The following is a 21,029-nucleotide window of genomic DNA, read 5'->3' as shown; positions in this document are numbered from 1 at the left end:
AGCAACTGCGACACATCCAATTACTCACTATTAATTTAAAGGTTGTTTGATTCTGGTATTAATTCAATGGCCTTGAGTGATTTTCAGAAGTAGTTGTCAGAATATATAAGCAACGTGAAAATACTACAAATTAAGCTTCAGAGAGGCACACGGGTCTACCTGAACACTCGCCCTGGTTTCCATGCTTTTCCATAGCAATGGAACCGTTAGGGAATTCCAGATGGTGTACACGGTGCACTGACCTGTGCGCTTCAGTGCCTGGGCAGAAGGGAGGGAAACTGGGAGGAGGTTTTACAAGACACTGCCAGTAGGGCTCAGTCAATTTATGAAACCTTGAATTACTCACTCAAAGATTCATAAAATTTGCTCCTAAAAGTTAATCTAATATTTGCATTACTGTATGGGGAGTAATTACCAGAACACATTTACAGGAGGTTAATTGGTCATCTAGGCTGTGCCCAGCAAGTTAATTATCCCGCCTACTTAGAATATAGAAAAAGTATCTAAATAGAAAGCATCCATTTCTTCATGTTAATGCAACAAATTTTCCTTTGCCAGGAAGCAAGCAGCTGTTATGGGATATCAAGGGCACCATTTACATGCTTAGGCTCGATGAAAGTGGGATACATGACATTTTTGTTGTATTAATGAACCTAAATTATGCTTTGAGACTAACCGTTATTACTAAGATATTAATTTGTCATCACACAGAACCGCATTCTGCAGACCTCTTAAAAACAGACTTTCCAAACATCAGGAAATGTCTCTAGCCATAAATATAATCCAAAAAATATAAAAAAAAAAAAATCCAATTTGCAAAACTTGCTGTAAAATGCCACTTTCCAAACCCAGGACTTGACTCTGGTTTTGCATGTTTAGAAAGCTACAGCTTAGAGAAGGGTTTGTGGATACAAAGAGGCTTTCCTCACCCAAAAGCCTTGTTGCAACTAACACAGCTGAGTGCTCACTGGGAGACTAGTCTAAGTCATATGAAATTAATAACCTCTCATTATAATGTCAGGGCCCAATGTATACTGGGCTTTGTGATCCAGATACATGTGATTTGTGACCAGCTAAGTAATAAGACTTTGCAGGGACATCAGCTGCAAAAGGAAAGTTAATTACTTCTAATTCCAAAGTAGATGTGTTTAGGAAAACAAAGGGCTAGTTGTCTTTTTTCTTTCTGCCCAGCACAACAAAAACTTCCCTTGATTATTTTCCTTTAGTTTGCAATACAGCCACACTTGCAATTAAAATCACCTGTGACTATGATAGACTTCAAGGGAAAAATCTTTAAGACATGTTCTCAGCTATTCTGATAAGAATGGCCTGCAGAATTCGATGTCTGTTCATACCAACCCAGAACCCAGAAAGAAATTTTATTCTCTATATTAAATCAGATAGTCCAAGAAGATTTTGCTTGAGTGCAAAGTTCTTGTCAGCCCTTCTGCACTCTGTTGGCTCTACAGCACATCTGGAAATTAAATTTGAAGTTATCAGCTGCAACATCTCTACTGCGCAGAGGAGACAACGGGAGTATATGGTTTGCTGCTATTTTATCTACAACATGTTTATGTAAGCAGAACCTCAACTGCTGGATGGGAGAAGCACAAATTCAGCTCTTCCTATTATTATTATTATTTTATTTATTTTTGAGAAAAATGGATGGATGGATTTATTTCTTCCAATATTAATTTCATTTGGCTAAAGAACCAAGATCTCATATATCACAACACATACATTGCTCTGCTTTATACAAGGATTTGGTTCAACAGCCTGTATCTTTCTGACATGAAATTACACTGGGATATCCTTTGATTAAAATAAAAACCACGATGGGGGCTTTATTAAAAACAGTGGCATAGTTCTCCTGATGTACGCCACAGAAGAAGTGTCAGAATGAAAACAACCCAAGCTTTTAGGAGTTGGAAAAGCTCCAGATTAAGCGTAGTTGTAAAATATGGGGTTATCAATGAAATGCTTTTAAGAAGATCTTAGGGTTTAGCAGCGTAGATAATGTCTAATGCCAAATCTCAAACAGTGCTGAAATGTGGAAAACATTTGGGTTTTATTTTAAGCAAGCCAACAAAACAAGCAAAAACAGAAAATGTGCCAAAAGCACAGAACCTGAAAAATCCCAAATCAAACAAAAAGCAAGACACATCACCAACTGTCCTCTCCTTTTCTATCGCAAACCTTAAGCAACCCCACCCAGAATAACTTTATACTTTGTTTTTTCAACCTGTTTGAACAAATAGAAAGCCATGAGGAAATTTTTCAAGGTATAAATAGCTGTGTAACGAATAAACACACCTTATGGGACTTTTCTCTTTTTCAAAGTACAGTTGGTTTGCAGTCTGGAAGACAAAGTGTGATTATTCTTTAATCAGTATAGAAAAAAGGCCATATAGTTAACATCCGGGAATATTTTTTTTCCTCTTTGCAGTGGAAAACAGCTAATTTTCTTTAGGCAAGCTCAAGTTAATTAATGGTGTAGAAGACCAGAATGGGACAAGATAAAACTCAATGGTACAAGACATGAGCTCAGACTCCAGAAGTAGCCTGATGCAAGCCCTTAAAATAGAAACAAAGCTGAAGAGCAAGCAGGGTAACCTCAGGCTGACTTTAGAGCACTGAGGCAGTGATGAAAAAGGAAAATTTGAGTCCATGAGAGCTATTTTCAACATTCAAGCTGCTGTAACAAGGGCCTAATTACCTCATTTGAAAGACTCAAAGGCTATAAGAGCTGTATAAAAGTCAGAAACTAAAACTCGCTTGAAAAGGACTACCGGCATAATTGGGGAACAGAAGGAAATTGGGAACAGAGAGACTTTGCCTCGATTAGACAAAATAAAAAGCAAATGGGATCATTGCCATAAGCGGCACTGAGGTAAGCCTCCAAAGGGAGAAAACAACTCCATAAGCTCAACTGTAATAGCTACAAAACTTCCCGGGAGTGGATGTTCCAAATGCAGTCAATCTGACAGAAGTTGCCCCCCAGGAGGGGCTCTAATGTGCTGCCCAAACCCAGCAACTCACCCAACTCTGAGCTCCAGAACTCCCTGCCATGAGCTGCTTATAAAAAGCAGCCCATGTGCAAGGGATGCTAGCTGCAGTAGGAGAAAATTGAATGTGATGAAACACTAAGTCCCCCAAATGCAGCATATTGCTAATGGCTTTCAGCTCATCCCCAGGAAGCACAACAGAGCCAAAACACACAAAGTACAGGATAAGAACACCAGACACTTGGCTGTGAGCTGCTAAAATGCCTTCCTTGTCATTAATCACAAGTTGGCATCATTCATTTTTTCCCCATGACCAAGCATATACTTGCAGAGTATTTAAATCACCTCCGTTTCAGTCTTTCAGGATGACAAGGGCTGAGCTTGCAATAGGAATCTATCGCATGGTTTATTAAAGCTGTGATAAATGATTCAAAAGTCAGCATCCTCCTACCTGCTGCATAGCACAGCTCTTCATAAACCCATTTGGTGTATCAGCCATCATATTTGACATGGATTCACTAGCAAGAGCCTCTCTTTTGGTAGGATGAATATAAAAGAGTTGAAATCATATCATAGAATGGCTTAAGTTGGAGGGTACCATCTATTTCCAACCCCCTGCCATAGGCAGGGTTGCCACCCACCAGCTCTGGATACCCAGTGCCCCATCCAACCTGGCCTTGAATCGCTCCAGGAATGGGGGATCCACAGCTCTCTGGGCAACCTGTTCCAGTGCCTCACCACACTTTCATATGAACCTAAATCTCCCCTCTTTTAGTTTAAAGCCATTCCCCTTTGTTCTGTCATTATAAGAGCAAAAGGTAAATCCCCTCCCTGCTTATAAGCTCCCTCCACATATAGGAAGGCTGCAGTGAGGTCTCCCTAAAACCCTATCTTTTCCAAGCTAAACAAGCCCAGTTCCCTCAACCTTTCTTCATAACAGATGTGCTCCAGCTCTTCAATCATATTCACAGCCCTCCTTTGGACCCACTCCAACTGTTCCACATCCCTCCTGTACTTGGGGACCCCAGGTCTGGATGCAGTACTCCACATGGAATCTCACAAGGGCAGAGCAGAGGGGAACATCCCCTCCCACTCCCTGCTGCCACTCCTTTGTTGATGCAGCCCGGGACACTGTTGGCCTTCTGGGTTGCAAGTGCATGCTGCTGACTCATGTCCAGCTTTTCATCCATCAGAACCGCCACATCCTTCTCTGCAGGGATGTTCTAAGTGAGTTATTTTCCCAGTCCGTATTCATATCTGCGATTGCCCAAACCCAAGGGCCTTGTTTAACCCCATTAGATTCCCATGTGCCCACATTTCAAGTATGTTCAGGTCCCTCTGGATGGCATCCCTCCCTTCTATTGCATCAATTGCACCACTCAACATAGTGTTATCAGCAAACTTGCTAAGAGTACACTCAATCGCACTGTCTATATCATTGATAAAAGTCTTCCAGTTGCACCATGGTTTTTGGTTCCTCCTGCCAACGGCCTCAATTTGCACTAGAAGAAGTTAACACTGGATATTAGGAAAAACAGCTTTACAGGAAGAACTGTTAAGCATTGGGATATGGTCCCCAGGGAGGTGGTTGAGTCACCATCCCTGGATGAGTTTAAAAACCATTTGGATGTGGTGTTCAGGGACATGATTTAGTGGTGAGTTGTTAAGAGTTAGGGCAGTATGGTTAGGTTGTGGTTGGATTTGATGGTCTTGAAGGTCTTTTCCAACCTGAGCAATTCTATGATTCTATGACTTCAGGGGCAGGGGGAGGGCTTCTGCTTTAGCAGAGACAAGGCTCCAGTCTCCGTCATCCTTCACGTTTGCCCTCAGTCAGGGTGGAAGCCTTCTCATTTTCTTACCTTGGCTGGGACCTAAGATAGGGCTGTTGGCCTGCCTCTAGTGCTGCATAATACAAGGTGTAAACCTTTCTCTCTGACTGCTAGATACATTTCAGCCTGACAGCATCCTCGGGCAGCTCCAAAAGCTCATCAAACTTGCACCCATGACACTTCCCCAGCCACCTCAGTCCCTTGGGGTGACTTCCATATTCTGGAGCTCCCCACAGCCAGAGGTGTGGGCATCTCTTTCACTCCTCAGGATGCCCATCTGTGGGCAGTGTCAGCCCAGAAAGTGTTAGTTTCAATAGGGTGCCACACCATCATGGGACTGAAGCTGGTGAAATCATGATTGCAAAAGCTGACCATGCAGCATGCAAGCAGTGACTGCATACACACTTGCTTGTGAAGCACACAGCCTCAATGCAGGTGCAATGCAAGACACAAAATTTGCAGTTGGTGTTGACCATAAGAAAAACCTTGCAGGACATGGCATTAAAAATAAATGACACTAGAAAAGCCACAAGAATAATAGCAAGATGGGGTTCAAGATGCTGCAATGCATAAGCATTATAAACACAATCACAGGCACTTCTTCACGACTGATCTTGGAAGTTACTATCCCCAGCATCCCCACTGTCAGTCTCTTTAAGGATGCTGAGCACTGTTTTCCCCAAAAACTCTGATTCCCAAGGTCATGTCAGGCACAAGTCTCTCAGGTCAAAGTGACCGATGGCTGATTTGGCCACCCTTTACTTTAGGCTTAGTAAGTTAAAAATGCATCTTTGTACCTAACTTTCCAAAGAAGTAGAGTGGACTTTTCCCCATAAAGAAGTATCTTTAACCATTTTTCTCCTGTTAAAACATGGCTAGAGGGAGTGGGTGAACCTCCATTAGACTGGCAGATGCAGCTTTTGGGCACATGAGTTTCCTTCTGTCTGACAGAGCAATAGCAAACTCCAAATGAAAATTACCTCAGAGAGTTACTTCCTGCTAGCAATGTCAAAAAAGTTACACAATTGCAGTTAGAAACAAAGAAAAGAGGCTGACAACAATACCAGTTACAAATGACAAAGAGAAAGTTTCTGCCTGCCACAGACTTCCATTCTATCATGATTCCCTGCTTTCTCTTGAACTGGTTATGAGCAATCTACACCAATGAGCATTTTTCTTTCATTAATTTCTGCCAACACTCCAGCTAACTAAAATAGTGGGACCTATAGACACAGAGCAGTACCACTAACTACTGTAATAATTACTAAAATACGGTGACCAGTGGCAACACTTCTCAGTTCTTCATAATGTAAGTTGCTTGCTCGCAATCTCACCAGACTATGAGAATGCCAGCATTATTAATATTGTTTTTAACTACCTAGGAACAATTTCAATAGCTGACTAAATACAGTCCTTGAGGGATGCATCTTCCTATTCATTACATTTCACATGAATTTGTAATCAGTTTTCCCTACTCTTTCAACACACTTGGTTCTACCAAATGCCAGCCTACTACTGTATGCTCCCACATAAATCTATACAGCTCACTGTGGCTGCTCATAACACACTGATCTGGTTCATGCCTAGAGGGAATACCTCTGCTTTTCAAGTAGAAGCTCTGACAGAGGTGCAGTACTCCCTGGTTGCTCACAGCTGACATTTTTTTTTCCATCCCCCTGAATTCCCAGGAATGTATTTCATGCCTAATGTCAAAAGGAGCACATTTATTTTACCAGCTGAATGATCATGGCCTATGGGGACATTGCCCATGGAAGACAATTATGAGATTACAGTAGCCTCAGAGTAACATTAGAAAGTCATAATTGATCATCCCCAAACTAATATTGCTTCAAAAGTTAAATGAAAGTAATTTTGAGGAGGAAATGGGTCTCTTTGATAGAAAAATAACTGTTCAGTTCAGACAAAGAGCCTGCAGCTACATTTTAAGAACTTTAAAATTAAAGAAAAAAACAAAACAACAGCAACAACAACCACAGAACAAAACAAAACCTAAACTAATTGCCACAGACTAAAACACAACGCAGAATTCCTCTCTAAAACACTGACTCCTACCATTATCAAGCTGATGGGTTAAACTGAAGGAACAAAGTTAAAAAGCTCTACTAACTGTTGTCAGCCAAAACCCACTGAATTTTCCAGGTCCCATTAAAAGGAAGAACTGTAATTGGCAAGAACCTCTTGTGTTATATTCTGCAGGTGCCCAGTGTGGCTCCTGGGACTCAACCCACACACAATTAAAGCAGTCTGAAACTGCTCACTGGACTCTCATTGGTGAAAACTTTGGCTTGTAACAAGCACTGTACAATAAGAGCACATCATACAGACTTCTGCACAAAACTGAACTCTGGAGTGAAGCAATCAAGATGGGAACTGGAGAAAAAACAAAAACAATCTGAGAAGCCTTTATCATGTATGACACCTTTATGAAAAAGAGAGTTTTAGAGATCTACCAGTTACACTGTCATTCCTCAGCACACAAAACATTCTGTTCTTATATCTATACTGACGTGTTGCCTGATTAACACTTACTAAAACCAATAACATTCTTCATAAATGGTCAGCTGTTTTTGGCTACCAAATGAGGGATATGAACCAAAGAAAGAGATGAAGGGGTGACCACCTGGCCAGCTCCTCTGCTGTCACCTCACAGTTCCCTTTGACAACTTTTGATCTAACTGGAAAGTCTCCACTTACTCCAAGTTAGCTTCATTTTGAAGGGAAAATTCAACAAAGCATTCAGTTTTCATAGAATCACCAAATGACCTGGGTTGCAAAGGCTCACAGTGCTCATCTCATTCCAACCCCCTGCTGTGTGCAGGGTCACCAACCAGCAGCCCAGGCTGCCCAGAGCCACATCCAGCCTGGCCTTGAATGCCTGCGGGGTTGGGGCATCCACAGCCTCCTTTGGCAACCTGTTCCAGTGTGTCATCACTCTGGATACAAACTTCCTCCTAATATCCAGCCTAAACTTTTCTATCAGATGCAAATAATATCCTCATAGGAATCATAAAATACCTAGAAATAAAAACCAGTGAGTAAAAAGCCAGATTTTCAAATGAACAGCAGACTTGGCTTTGTAAATGAGAGCTTTAAATTGCCTGTATCAGCATAGCTCACAGCAAAAGAGTATGCTTTGAGAAGCACCTGGTAAGCACTTAGACCTTTACAAATCCGTGCAGATACTAAAGTGGCTGAATACAAATATGGAGAAAAATAAGATAGAAAGATCTTCTGGTGTTTCTTGTTTGTTTTTATACTTGGAAGAATTTCTTGAGGGCTGGATTATGAGGGACATGCTGAGTAGCTGAATCCTACTTCCTTCTCATATGTCTGTCTGTCTAATCCCATCTATAATATCCCTAATTGTGTGCTGCTATGAAGTGGAACTACCCGACTTAGGCAGGCAGGCAGGGTTTGGCTGCAGTCATTGCTGTCAATTAATACAGATTCAGGATCAGGAAAGATGGTGAAGGTTAACAAAAGTATTTAACACAGCTGCTTTCAGAAGGGCAAAAAATAAAAAAGAAGAAGAAATTGAGATGAAGATAAAGCTTGAGAATGCAAAACCTTTCAGAAAAGGTTTGTCTTCTGTTTCTACAAAGACAAAAGAGGGTAGCAAATCTATTAATTTACCACAATTATTCAACAGCACTTGTCCAGAACAGACAACCTGTTGAATCTGCCAATAGTTTGTTCTGAGACTGGCATTTAACAGAGCTAAGGCCATGCTCTTTAGCTGTGAATCTTCAGCTACAGATTGGACAGTACTGCTTCCTCTCGTTGGGCTGAGCGAAGAATATCTGAACATCTGCAGTAAAGTTTGTTTCCATGGATACTTTCACCTCTAACACATCTTCTGTGAACCTGTGTTCCAGCCAGAGTCCCTTTTGTGAGTATTTGGCAGAAAGCTGAACATTTTGGTAAAAACGAATCAATATGGGTAGATATTTATGGAAGTGCTCTGCAGTGCTTAATCCCGAGTAATACAAATTCAAAGAGAAGCAGCTGTGGCAACAATCCAAGATGTTGTTGTGGGTTTTTTTTTTCCTCTACCCTGCTTCACTTCCATTTTTTCTGCAATGGGGAGAAGAGGAAAGAAGGAGGAGAAAGATGTCCCTGATTTGATGAGAATTTAAGCATCTGCTCTATATGTATATGTATATGTAAAAGTTGTAACTTGGAAAATTAGATGCAGCAGGACCCATTCTCATGTTGGCTGATGCAATTTCTTCATTAATGAAATGGAAATTAAAGCAAATTGTGCATTGATGAAACATACAGAGGAATCCAAATTAAAAAGCATGGAAAAATTGATTAGAAAGTGGATAATTGTTCTCAAACAAGAAAATAAGCGCTCGTGTTAACTAGAGCTGATACCATTGACAGAAGTTAGTGTCTTAAAAGGAACGAAAAAGGAACCTTTTGCAAAAATATTGACCGAAATACAGGAAAATGCCCTTAGGTAAATTATTTACACCTTATGCAGGTGTTGGAAATGACGTGAGCAGTGACTGTAAAAGCAATTGCACTGGATTATGCAAGACAGCCTTTCATCTTGTACTCCCAGATGCTCCTCAAGCTCGCTGTACGGTTGCTGGCAACGTGACAGACCTAAAACTCAAACATTTGCTGACTTTGAGAGTCAGATGATGTCATTTAATAATGGAGAGAACACAAAGGAAGACACCAGCCCCCAAGTTGATGCCAAATTGGTACTCTGCCCAACTGATGAGTTTCCCTGTGTGTTGTGTAGCAGGAAAACCTGTAGCCTTACAGCTGAGGGGAAGCCCAGAGTAACAAGCAGAGAAAAGCAAGGACTGTGAAGACAAAAGAAACAGCCATGAAATGTTATTTTGGGCCATTGTAAAAGCCAGAGAAAGCTTTTGCCAGAAATATCTGTTGCAAGAAACCTGCAGCACATCTATCCTATATCTTTCTTATATTCTTAATCTCCCTTCTTCTGCTTTGAAACCATTTCCCCTTGTCTTATAACAACAGACCGTGCTAACGAGTATGTCCCCTTTCTTTGTTATACCCATCTTCAGATACTGACAGGCTGCTCTCAGGACTCCCTGGAGCCTTCTCCATGCTGTACAGTCCCAGCTCTCAGCCTGTCCTTACAGAGGGATGTTCCATCCCTGGGATCATTTTTGTGGCCCCTCTCTGGACACTCTCCAACAGCTCCACATCTCTCCTGTACTGAGCACTCCACATCTGGATGCAGTGCTCCAGGTGAGGTCTCACAGCACAGAGCAGAAGGGCAGGAGCACCTTCCTGCCCTGCTGACCACACTTATGATGCAGCCACTGAAGTTATTCAACAAGCTATTCTATCTGATGCTTAGCAAAACAAAAACAAACAAACAAATCCCCCAAACCCACAACACAACAAACCAACATTTGCACAAATATATTTGAGCAACTCTCAACACAGGATGTGCAATATTTCATCATTCTTCCTAGCTGTCAAAAGCCCAGATTGGTATATGATCAAGCCTGAAGTGCAGCAATACCCTGAAGCCCACATCCTTCAGACAGACTTATTGCACACACAAAGCTGCTTTTCCATGGGAAGTTAAGAACTGTGAATTCACAGACAAGGAGTACAGTGGAAAGCAATTCATCCCGAGCAAAACTTTTTCCAGTAGCAAACTCTCTACCATTGCATAGAGCAAGACAAGTCTTTGAAAGCAAATAGGGTGGGAGCCATACTCACTGCTTAGGAGCACGAGAACAAGGGCAGATACTGGAGGAGGCAGCCCATGGCCATCGTGTTGGCTTAAAATGCCTGAAAAGACAGACAAGACATCTCACTGTCAACAGCAACCACATAGTCAGATCCCAATATTTATACTCTTTGTACATATTAAAGTCTCAGAAATAGACTGTTAGAAGACAAAGAATGTAAACATGTATAGATACTTACTGAATAAAATCTGCCAGTTCATAACAGTGCATTTATGTTGCTCTTATGCCTGGTCTTGTGTGTGTGTGTGTGTGTGTGCAACAAATACACAATCCAAACTGGTCAGTAATGCCTCCAGGTTTCCTTGTGATGGCAGGTTATTTTCTTTGCTCACTCACATGGAAACCTTTTCCAGGGAAAGATGAATGAGGAAACTTCCGACCTTGTTTAACAAAAAGCTCTGAAACTGGACTTTTTATTTCTTTATTTATTTTGACATCTGAGATTAATTTTGTTTAGAAATGTCCCATTAAACACAGAGACCTAGAGATGCAAAATGCAAGCAATAACTGACTTGTTCTTTCTACAGTTTTCATTTTTCTTTTCAATTTACGACAATATTGGAGATGCCAACCTTTTGCTGGAATTCAGGACAGAAGAAAGCTGGTTCAAAAGATGGGAACAAGGAAATAAAAAGATCAACAGCCACAATCTCTGACTGGACAGGAAAACTGGTGCTGTCCCACTCCATCAGCTGCAGATCTATTATAATTGAAGTTGTTAAGTGAATCTCTGCATAGGCACAGCCATATAGTCACGTTCTCATACTGAAGATAGAGGGGTCCATTGGTTTTCTCCAGTGATGCAGAGTGAGGTCTTCATATCAGCCCAGGGTCAGCAGGGAGGATGGAAGCAGCCCAAGGCTTTGTGGATGACACAGCACTAAAAGAGTGGTGAGCATTATGGAAATCAATGTGTTTTTCTTGGTGAAGGTTCAGAGAGGACTTCATGGGTTTCCATTTGTTTGGTTTTGAAGTGTGTTAAGCTTGATCTAAGTTAGCAGCCCGTCCATCCTTTCCACAACTGGCTGTAGGAAACAATGGCAACCGAACCACTGAAATACTATTGGGAAGCATTTCTTTCTGCTTTGAAGTGCTATTAAAAATCTGGGAAAACACTTAGAATAGTTGAGGCCTGACAGCAAAATATGTAGAGCAGAAAGGTCCTTTAGTAGCTTCAAGGAGGAACCTTCCTTATTTTCCAGAGTTTTCATCAAGAGGAAGCACAAATTCTGACACTGAATGAATGTTGATTTTCAAATCTCTTAACCTAAGCCACATATAACTCTGAATTGCACAGTTATACTTTTTGAAGTTACCATATTAATTTGATTACATCCATCTGGTTTTTCTTTGTTGTTGTGTTGGGTTTTTTTAATCTCACTTAATTGCCTTAAATTTATTCACTTTATTATGTTGTGCTGTTTCCGAGAAAGCACATACCCATTTTGTGCTTTTCAAAGTGTTCTTCAAGATGAAAAACATGAACTGGGATCATTTTGAACAAAATTGCCAGTGAAATGATGGGTATCTGCTGAAGAGGTAGAAGCAGAGAGCCTTGTTGTCTCCTTCAAGCATAACAGAAGATAAAACACAAATTTCAACATCCTATAACACTAAAAATATTCTAAACAAAAAATGTTATCTCCATTTTGATGTTCAGCCTGTACAAAGCAAACTCTTAAAAGAAACCCAGGTTAATCAAGTAAACAGATGATCAGCCGAGATGACAGCAATCTGAAACTAAGCCAGTCAAACCAGGAGTTCCAGTACTACATTTGCCAGGGGTTGGCCTGACAAGTTACAGTTTTATGGTCACAGGACCCTTAGAAACATGGCTGCAAAAATTCCTACAACGTGCCACACAACGCAACACAAGACCAGTCTCTTGTGTTCACAGATATGCTAATTTGAAAGGACTTCAAACAAGAAATGGCATCACACCAAGGAAAATAAGGGGAAATTATGGAAGTGCTTATTTTGCACATCGAGGTCAACTTTTGCGATGTTTGGAGTCACCATTGGCCTCAGACAATTTAAGAAACTCATGAGGATTTCAAGGGAATGGAATCTACTTGTTTGTGTTCATCTGGAGTAGCAAAGAGTTGCAGTATTCTCACTCAATGTTTCCTTCCAGCAACTATGGAATTACTGTAGTGCTTCACTAATAGCCCTTGAAGGTCTGTGCAGCTCAGACATGGCAGGAATGCAGTGTTGGTTAGTGTTAATATAGTTACCATATGAGTAGCCTGCAAGAATAGCTGGGAGAAGGGATTCCCCACCAGAAGCCAGACTAGGCTGTAATTCAGTGTTCACAGAATTATGTAAAGGGTGGGTTGGATTTTTTTGTTGCTAGCTGAAGAAGTTATCTCACAGAACACTTAAGACCCACCTAGGGTGGAATCCATTCCTTAGTAGCTTCATAAATGCTACAGGTAGAAGTTGCATCACGTACAAAAATACATATACAAAAAAACCAACATTGTTGAAGAAATCAGGAAGCAGATTGCCTTTTTCCCTTTCTATAGCTAATTATACTTCACCATCAAATAAAAGCAACTGCAAGGCAGTTAAATTTGCAAGATATTGACAAGGCACATATTCTTCAGTAGATAAGAAGCTTCAGTTTTCAGACTCATACATAACTTATTGCTATTTCATTGCTCTGAATATATGAACATCACTGTACTGTATTTGATTTTACAGAAATTGTGCTTGTGACTTTTTGTGGTTTAAAAAAAAAACAGCAATCTCTGTGTTTAATCAGGTGAGCATGCAGAGAAGCTGAGTGTCAGGCACTGAACAGTGACGATGCTGGAAGCTCCAAGGCTTGAAACAGAATGAGTAATGAAACTGGAAAGTTAATATGACTGATTCATCCACTACTTTCATTTGATATATCAAGAACTTTTCATATTAGAAACTCATTCATCTTAACTACATTAGAACTACAGCACACATCGTGATTATTCTCAACTATATGTTAAATGCTTTAGCTACCTAAGTGGTTATTGCACATATTTCATACTTCATGAAGGGATAATTGCAGTTACATAATCCTTATCACAGAACTGGCTTTCAGAGTAATTATTAACCTTGATTAAGTATGGCCATGTGACCGAGATGAACCATTTTACTAAACAAAAAAAAAAAAAAAACACCCCAAAAACAAAAAAAACAACAACAACAAAAAAAAAAAAAAAAAAAAAAAAGTCAGAATCCATACAGCACTCTAAGAATGCTTAGAGTGATGCAAATAAAGTACCGAATATGTACATAGATGGGACTTATGCAGAACACAGACTGGCCTTTCCAGTAGGTCCAGATACAACAAATGACTTTGGAAACTTCCCAAATGTACAATAATTAACAAGACCAATTCCTGCACAGCTCTGTGCAATCTACCATTAAGGATATTGGATTTTTCTGATGAAAATTCTACACAAAGAAAAACTACTGCTTTACATCAATTTTCCCAGTCAGCACAAATAAATTACATGAAAGCTAAGCTGACTGTTTATGATTAGTGACTGTCAAATCAGAAAGCCACCCAGGGTTAGGGAGCAATTAGGATCACGAGCGTTAAGTTCTTGGCATTAACCGCTCACACGTCTAGTGTGAAAGTACTGACTGATTTATCATTTGGGCAAAGCAGCATTTATTTAGTATAGAAATACACCTCTATACATATAGAGGATCCATTCAATACTCGGCTAGTTTTAATCCCCCTCAAGAATAACAATAAGGACTAGAACAGCCAACCCTGCTCACGGCAGAAGGGTTGGAACTAGATGTCTTAGAGATCCCTTCTAACCTAACCCATTCCATGACACTGATCCTATGATTCTATGAATTAAGGATAACAATAATTATTATCTATATATAAGCCTCCAGTCTTCCGGGACCTACCGAGTAGTGTAACAGCAAGAAATGCACAGCAGTGGGTTGGAACTAGATCATCTTCAAGGCCTCTTACAACTGTAGCTATTCTGTGAGCTCCCAGAAACCTGCTTGTTTCTGGAACCACACCACCATGTTGTGCTGTCTTCCCTTGCTTATAGGGACATCACGCAGCCTCTGCTGTTCCTGCTGAGAGGAGCCTTGGGAAACAACAGGAAGCAAAGGGGCAGGGGAAAATGTGAAAGAGTAGATGTTGTCCCAAGCAGCACAAGCATGTTGAAGTCATTGAAACAAAGCTCATTTACAATACCAAAGGCTCTTCTTAACTGCTGCTTGCCATATAAATATTCATAATTTTGCAAGACAGCATGAACTAAAAAATATTTTTTCACACCAGGTATTTTAGAGGTAGACAAACCTCACCAAGTATAGGTAAAACATAGAGCACCCTTCTTGTTATATGTATTCAGGTTGCTATTTGGCCAGGAATGCCAGTACATGCAGTGGATGATATAGTACTTGCTCCAAAGAAGCCAGAGCTCAATTATATTGACTTCCGTGGAGTAATGATTTTGTCCAAGGTTTTTAAGATTAGGGACATGTGTAGATGCTTTGCTGAACTAAAGCATCAGAGATAAAAGTCATTTGTGTGTCTCAGGCTTTCAGATCAACTAATCTAACTCTGTGGCTCATATCCTGCAAACAGATATGCTAGCTGCCTTGTGCCATTTTCTTCTTACAGAAGAAGTGACAGCAAGCCCAATGGTTTTGTTTGGTTTATTGCAATTCAATTACAAAAATGAGTGTGCCATTTTCTCAGATTTTCTTTACCAAATTCCTCATGTTAGAAAATACTTTAAAATAGTGTGATATAAAAGCCAAGTCTAGTGGTATCCCAAACAAAAGACCATCAGTTATTGTTTATGAGACATACTGGAACTGGATGATCTTGAAGATTCCTTCCAACTCAATCCACTCTATGATTTATGAAGCTTGAATTCCCCCCCTCACCAGCTCATGAGAGACAGCATAACAGAGGATAGAGGGGAGGTCAGGAGGAAAAAGCACATCCTTATATTTTCAGGATTTTAAGAGAATGACAGGGTTGTGGAAGCATAGAGTCACCAGGTAAGGAGCAGAATGAGTTCTGCCATCTCCACCCTGCAGCTGTAGCACCTAGGTGAAAAGGACTGAATCACTGCTAAGCTTCGATACAGCTATCTATATTCATCCCATCTCAGTGGGATGTGCGAGTACTTCAGTGTTATTTCAGTGTCATTTGGAAGGTCTGTGCTCAAGCTCAGGATGATGGTGGTTTCTCCTCAACAGAAATATGAAGAATGGGTCTCTGATTTAGCTTCTCTTTTGGTAATTGCATTTTGAAAACGAACATCTTGGAAGTACAGCCCTTGAAAGCATGCTCTCCTTATTGCTTGAGAGAAAGCAACAATAAACGCTTCAGACTCCAAAGTAATTACTTTTGCTACAATTTGCTTAAAAAGACACTACCTAAGGATTCTGAAAATTGCTTACCAGCTGAGAGACAGTCCAAATAAATTAAACATTCGTTTAAGACTGCACAAATATGGCCACATGAATTAGTACATGGCAGAAAAGTTGTATTTTGAAGTTGAACTGATTTCTTTAAGGGCTGTTTTTGCTCATCTTTATCCTGACATGGAAAACCTGAATACTACACAGTCAGTAGCTGCTATATTTAGGCAGAACCCTGCCTGTATATCTCTGCCAGTTATTAATGCTGTCAGGCATGATAAAGTGCTGTATTAGATTTGTCTATGTTTGTTGTTCTCCTGATTTAAGCTATTTTGGCTGAAAATTCTCATGTGAAGTTTCTACCTCAGGTTCCATCAGTTAGAAATATTTAGGTGAGAGGGAAGCAGCTGTTGCCAATGTAAGAACTCAGTAATTATGAGCTGCTTCCAAACTCTGCTCCCAGCTTCTCTCTCAAAATAAATGTCAAAATTTTCTCTGACATCTTTTATACCTATTTGGGTGGAAGAACTTCAAATTTAGCACTGATATCCAGGATACTATAACCTGGAAGAAAAAGCATCCCGATTTTTTTTATTTTTATTTGATTTTGCAAGCAAGAGGACAACTTTAACTTCAAATTGTGAGTTTCATTACCTTGATCTTAGTATTGCAAATGTCAACAGAAAATTCAGTCCATCTCCATGGGAGATGACTCCTGAGTTTCATCAATATTATTACATTCATTACATACGTAAAACTTCTCCCACCTGCTGCAACTCTCTTGTTTTATAAAGCCAGAGGATTGTTACAGAATCACAGAATCCCTAGAGTTTGAAGGGGCCTTCAAAGGTCAATCTAGTCCAACCCTCCTGCAATGCACAGGGGCACCAAAGCTAGATCAGGTTGCCCAGGGCCTGATTCAGGTTTGCCTTGAAAGTGTCCAGGGACAGGGCACCAACCACATCTCCGGGCAGCTTGTTCCAGATTGCCTCACCACCCTCACTGTGAAAGACTTCCCCCTTATAACTAACCTAAACCTATCCTCTTTAATCTTGAAACCATTTCCCCTTGTTCCATCACAACATAACCTGCTCAAGAGTCTGTCTCCTTCTTTACGATAGCTCCCCTTCAGATACTGAAGGCTACCATCAGTTTGTCTTGGAGCCTTCCCTTCTGCAGGCTGCGCAGCCCCAGCTCTCTCAGTCTGTTCTCATAGGAGAGGTGTTCCACCCCTTGATCATTTTAGTGGCCCTCCTCTTGACACACTCCAACAGGTCCATTAAATTGTAAGCCCTCAATCTGTCCATGACTGACAGTCCAAGAACCCTTAAGCTTCAGGATGAACCTTTACCCATTACATCCTCTCTAGAGTAGTGAAGGAAATGGGCTTCCTCACCTGTCATGCGAGACCTCACCTGTGCTTCAGAGACAAGACAAAGACCTCCTCCAAAAAAAAGGATCTCCACAAAGACAAGCAGCCATTCTGACCTAGGCTGGGGCAAGAATTACTAGGGAAAATTGTTGTATTACTAATTGTGGTACAGAGGATTGTATTGGTAATGGGGGTTGCCTTGACCCAGGTGCAAGATATTGCATTTAGACGTGTTGAACATCATGAGGTTCACCAAGGCAGTGTGTTTCTGCTGTGGTGTCCCTGTTCATTGCAGGGGAGGTGGCCTTCAGAGATCCTTTCCAACTCTATGGAGTCTATGATTCTATGACACTTCACTGGATGTGCCACTTCAGAATTTGCATGAGGAAAATGTAAGAGAAATATAGGTTTGGAAGGAAAAAAAAAAAAAGATAGCATTGTGCATACCATTTAATACCACTTAACATATATATAACATACTACTTGGAATATTTTATCCTGCATTTGCTTTAGGGTTAAGTGCTTGGAAAACACTTTTGAACAGCTTTAATGCGGATGAGTGTACATTTGAGTCCCAAAAGTGAATCTCTTTCCCCTCCACATCCCAAAGTTACAGAACTGTAGAGCTTCAAGTTCTTTAACTGCAGCTTCTTTATTGCCAGAGTTAGGCATTTCATTCAATCAAAGAGAGGAAAAGGCAAATCCTGTGGCCCCAAGCTTTGAGGGGATTCATTACTGCACAAAATAGCTGATGAAGCAAGTCTCAAAAATTGCTTTCACTCCCAATATTGCCTCATTAGTAGCACAAACTGTCAAGCTAGAAAACTCAAATGAATTCAAGCCTACCAACCCTCTTAATGGTGCCAGGCATAGTTTTTCTTTTTAAAGAATATATTTTCTGCAGCCACAGCAGCAGAACATCTCACCTACTTTCAAGCTTTTATAGAAATTATAGTATTTGCATAATCCCCATTATATCAAAGAATGTTTTTAATATCAGCTGGAGGAAAGGGGTTGCTCTCATTGCTGGTAGCTTCCACCAGCACAGCGGATACAGTTTAATTCTTCATTAAACAAGCACTGTAACTCGTCTGGTAATATACATCTCCAGATATGACAAAAGACATTCAACAAACTCCATGCACAACATACAGTTGGAATAATGCAAGAATGGTTATGCATAGCTAGAATAATACAAGAATAGTACAGCTGGAATAATACAATAATAGTTGTAAACAGATAGCCAGAGGTTATCTATGGGGCAAACTCACCAACTCTGAGGCCTTCAGACAAGATGGAAAACATTGAGGCTTGACACCAGAACTCCACAAAGAAGCAATCTGAAGAAAGAGATGCTGCCTTAGTGGTGGCCAGCCCTTAAATGAAATCTAGGAGAGGTGGAGTCAAGCTCCACCCCTTCCCCACCCACAGCTGAATTACCTTCACCTGTGCTCCCACTGCTGACCCAACACTTGCCTAAGATGGTTTAATCAGAGGTTCAGGTTGTGATCAACAGTTTCCCATACACACAGTGTATTATGTGAAACTATGTGAAACCACGTATCAACTGCTTGATCTCCATAACCACAATTTGACTCACTTTTATCTTGAAAACAATCCTCAGCTTATTACAAAGATCCAGTCTTCTTCAATCAAGCAGTCCAATAGCATGAATAGTTCTTTATGTTTTGTCCTAGCTCTGATAATTTCAATTACACATCTTGTCCACTTCGCAACAGTTGATTTCTTTTTCTCTATGTCACCTTGATGCCAATGAAAATCTCTGCCACGTTAGCCCATATCTGTTAAAAGCACTTGCTTACCATTATCAATCTTCTGCTCCCAGTGAATATCACCTTTTTTACTGTCCCAATTCTCAGAAGAGAAACTTTTCCAGTTTTATATAGCTGTCACATGCTGTTTATTCATCTTGTATCTGTGGGAAAATTCAGTTTTCTCATTATCTGTATACAAGGATTGTTTCTTTATCAAGACCTAAAATTATCCTCAACAAAACTCTCCTGTAGTATCCTCTTAGTAGGAAGGTGAATGGGATGACATTCTATATTCATCACAAGTTCATACCATCACACTGATTACAGCTCGAGCATACTTTCCATTTTTATCTCTGACAATAGGCAGAAAGCAGCTGGGGAAAGCTGAATTCAGATGAGTTCTTCGTTACTGTGGAAATGCTTCTAGGAATCTGACCAGTCACAGACAATACTGAGAGACCCATATGTGGACTATGAAGGGAATGTCATCTGATTCTGAGCGTACAATGACTCCAACTTCACCTAATGTACAGGTTAGGAGGTTACAAACCACAGGGGAAGGGAGGAGAAGTGCTCTGCCAAGGGGAAGAACCAGAGAAGGAAACACAAGAGCATTATAAATAAAATCTAAAACGTTTTTTGAGAATCAGTTATTATTCTTATCAAACCAAAAGAAACAACTTCAAGCACAGCCTAGAAATGACTACGTACACACAGTAACAAATAGAGGAATATTCTGTAAACATACAATGTCACACACTGGTCTTTGGAAAGAGGAGAATGAAACTGAAAACCTGCTCTGTTGCTATTTACCACATGCTAAACTATTTTTATTTTGGTCATTTTATCCATCTGATAATTTGATGGTTCATCAAACTGAACACTAAAAACAGGAGACAAAGAATGAAAGCAGTTTCATTAAAGCAGTGGAACAAAACTCTTACACAGACATGGAACCTTCCATGTGACACACTGTGTCTGGATAGTGAAGTACAGAACAGGGCATGGGAACTGGAGTTAGAGTTTTTGCTTTGGTAGAACTTTTAACCAAGGGACCCAGTTTTGTCTTCTGGGTTGCAAAAACAAACAGATGGAACAGGTTTTCAAAGGTTCTGATTTAAAGTTGGCCTTCAGCTCCTACACTGCCCTCGCACTCACAAAGTTTTCTTCATACTTAAGATTGTATCTGCTCTTACTTGGTGGGAAACAAAACAAGAGTAAACATCTGTAGCACACAAACACACTGAAATGCAGGAATGTGATTTGGAACACAATAGTAATGCTAGTCTATTAAGAAAACAATCCTTATTCCTCATGCTGAAGTGTTTAATTCTTAATTTGGAGATTTCAGAAATTAGATTTTTTTTTTTTAATTGTTCCTATATTATTACATTTGAAAGTGTCTATCACAAGCAGTTGAAATGTGTCAAAGGCTGCAGTCTTGAAACCTTTTGGCTGCAGGCTCAGAGCACAGTGAAAAGAAGCAATCCATACAAAGGACTTGTGATGCCAGTTTTGCCCTCTCAGTGACAAAAAAGCCCTTAGAAAAGCTAAGACTGCTGTTGTTAATAATGGTGTTATTCTGTGCAAGGCCCAAGACATTCAATTTGTTTTGGAGACATCCATTAAATCCCAAGGATAAACTCAAATTGTCAGTACTCTTCCATTTATAAAGGTAACTTGCACTGCATGCATGATTCTTGCTCCTTGGGTAGGAGACAGTGCAGTTGCTGTTAATAGCTTTCAGACTACAAGCTAACACCTCAACATATTCAGATGACCTGAATGACTTCCCACACAGGGGAAAGTCAACTGTCCCCATCATGCCAAGTGGAAAGTGTGGGGGTGAAAAGGTTACCCCATACTTGACTCTGCCTTTCTTTCAGAGC

General features: G+C 40.4%; 1 long non-coding RNA gene across 3 annotated transcripts in view; it reads right to left on the bottom strand.

The window, feature by feature from the left end:
- The window catches only part of LOC107310818, a 113,165-nt gene that overhangs the window by 56,964 nt on the left and 35,172 nt on the right, over nt 1-21,029 (bottom strand). For 2 of the 3 annotated variants that reach the window (XR_004306668.1, XR_004306669.1), the window contains exons 5-7: nt 19,189-19,301; nt 18,637-18,705; nt 10,571-10,642 (exon numbers count right to left, since the gene is read on the bottom strand). This is a non-coding gene — a long non-coding RNA (uncharacterized LOC107310818). The remainder of the gene's footprint in view (nt 1-10,570; nt 10,643-18,636; nt 18,706-19,188; nt 19,302-21,029) is intronic. The other variant, XR_004306670.1, reaches the window with a different exon arrangement.

Source organism: Coturnix japonica, chromosome 3 (genome assembly GCF_001577835.2).
Source record: "Coturnix japonica isolate 7356 chromosome 3, Coturnix japonica 2.1, whole genome shotgun sequence".
In the NCBI taxonomy this organism is placed as follows: domain Eukaryota; kingdom Metazoa; phylum Chordata; class Aves; order Galliformes; family Phasianidae; genus Coturnix; species Coturnix japonica.
This window is presented reverse-complemented; position numbering and strand designations above follow the sequence as displayed.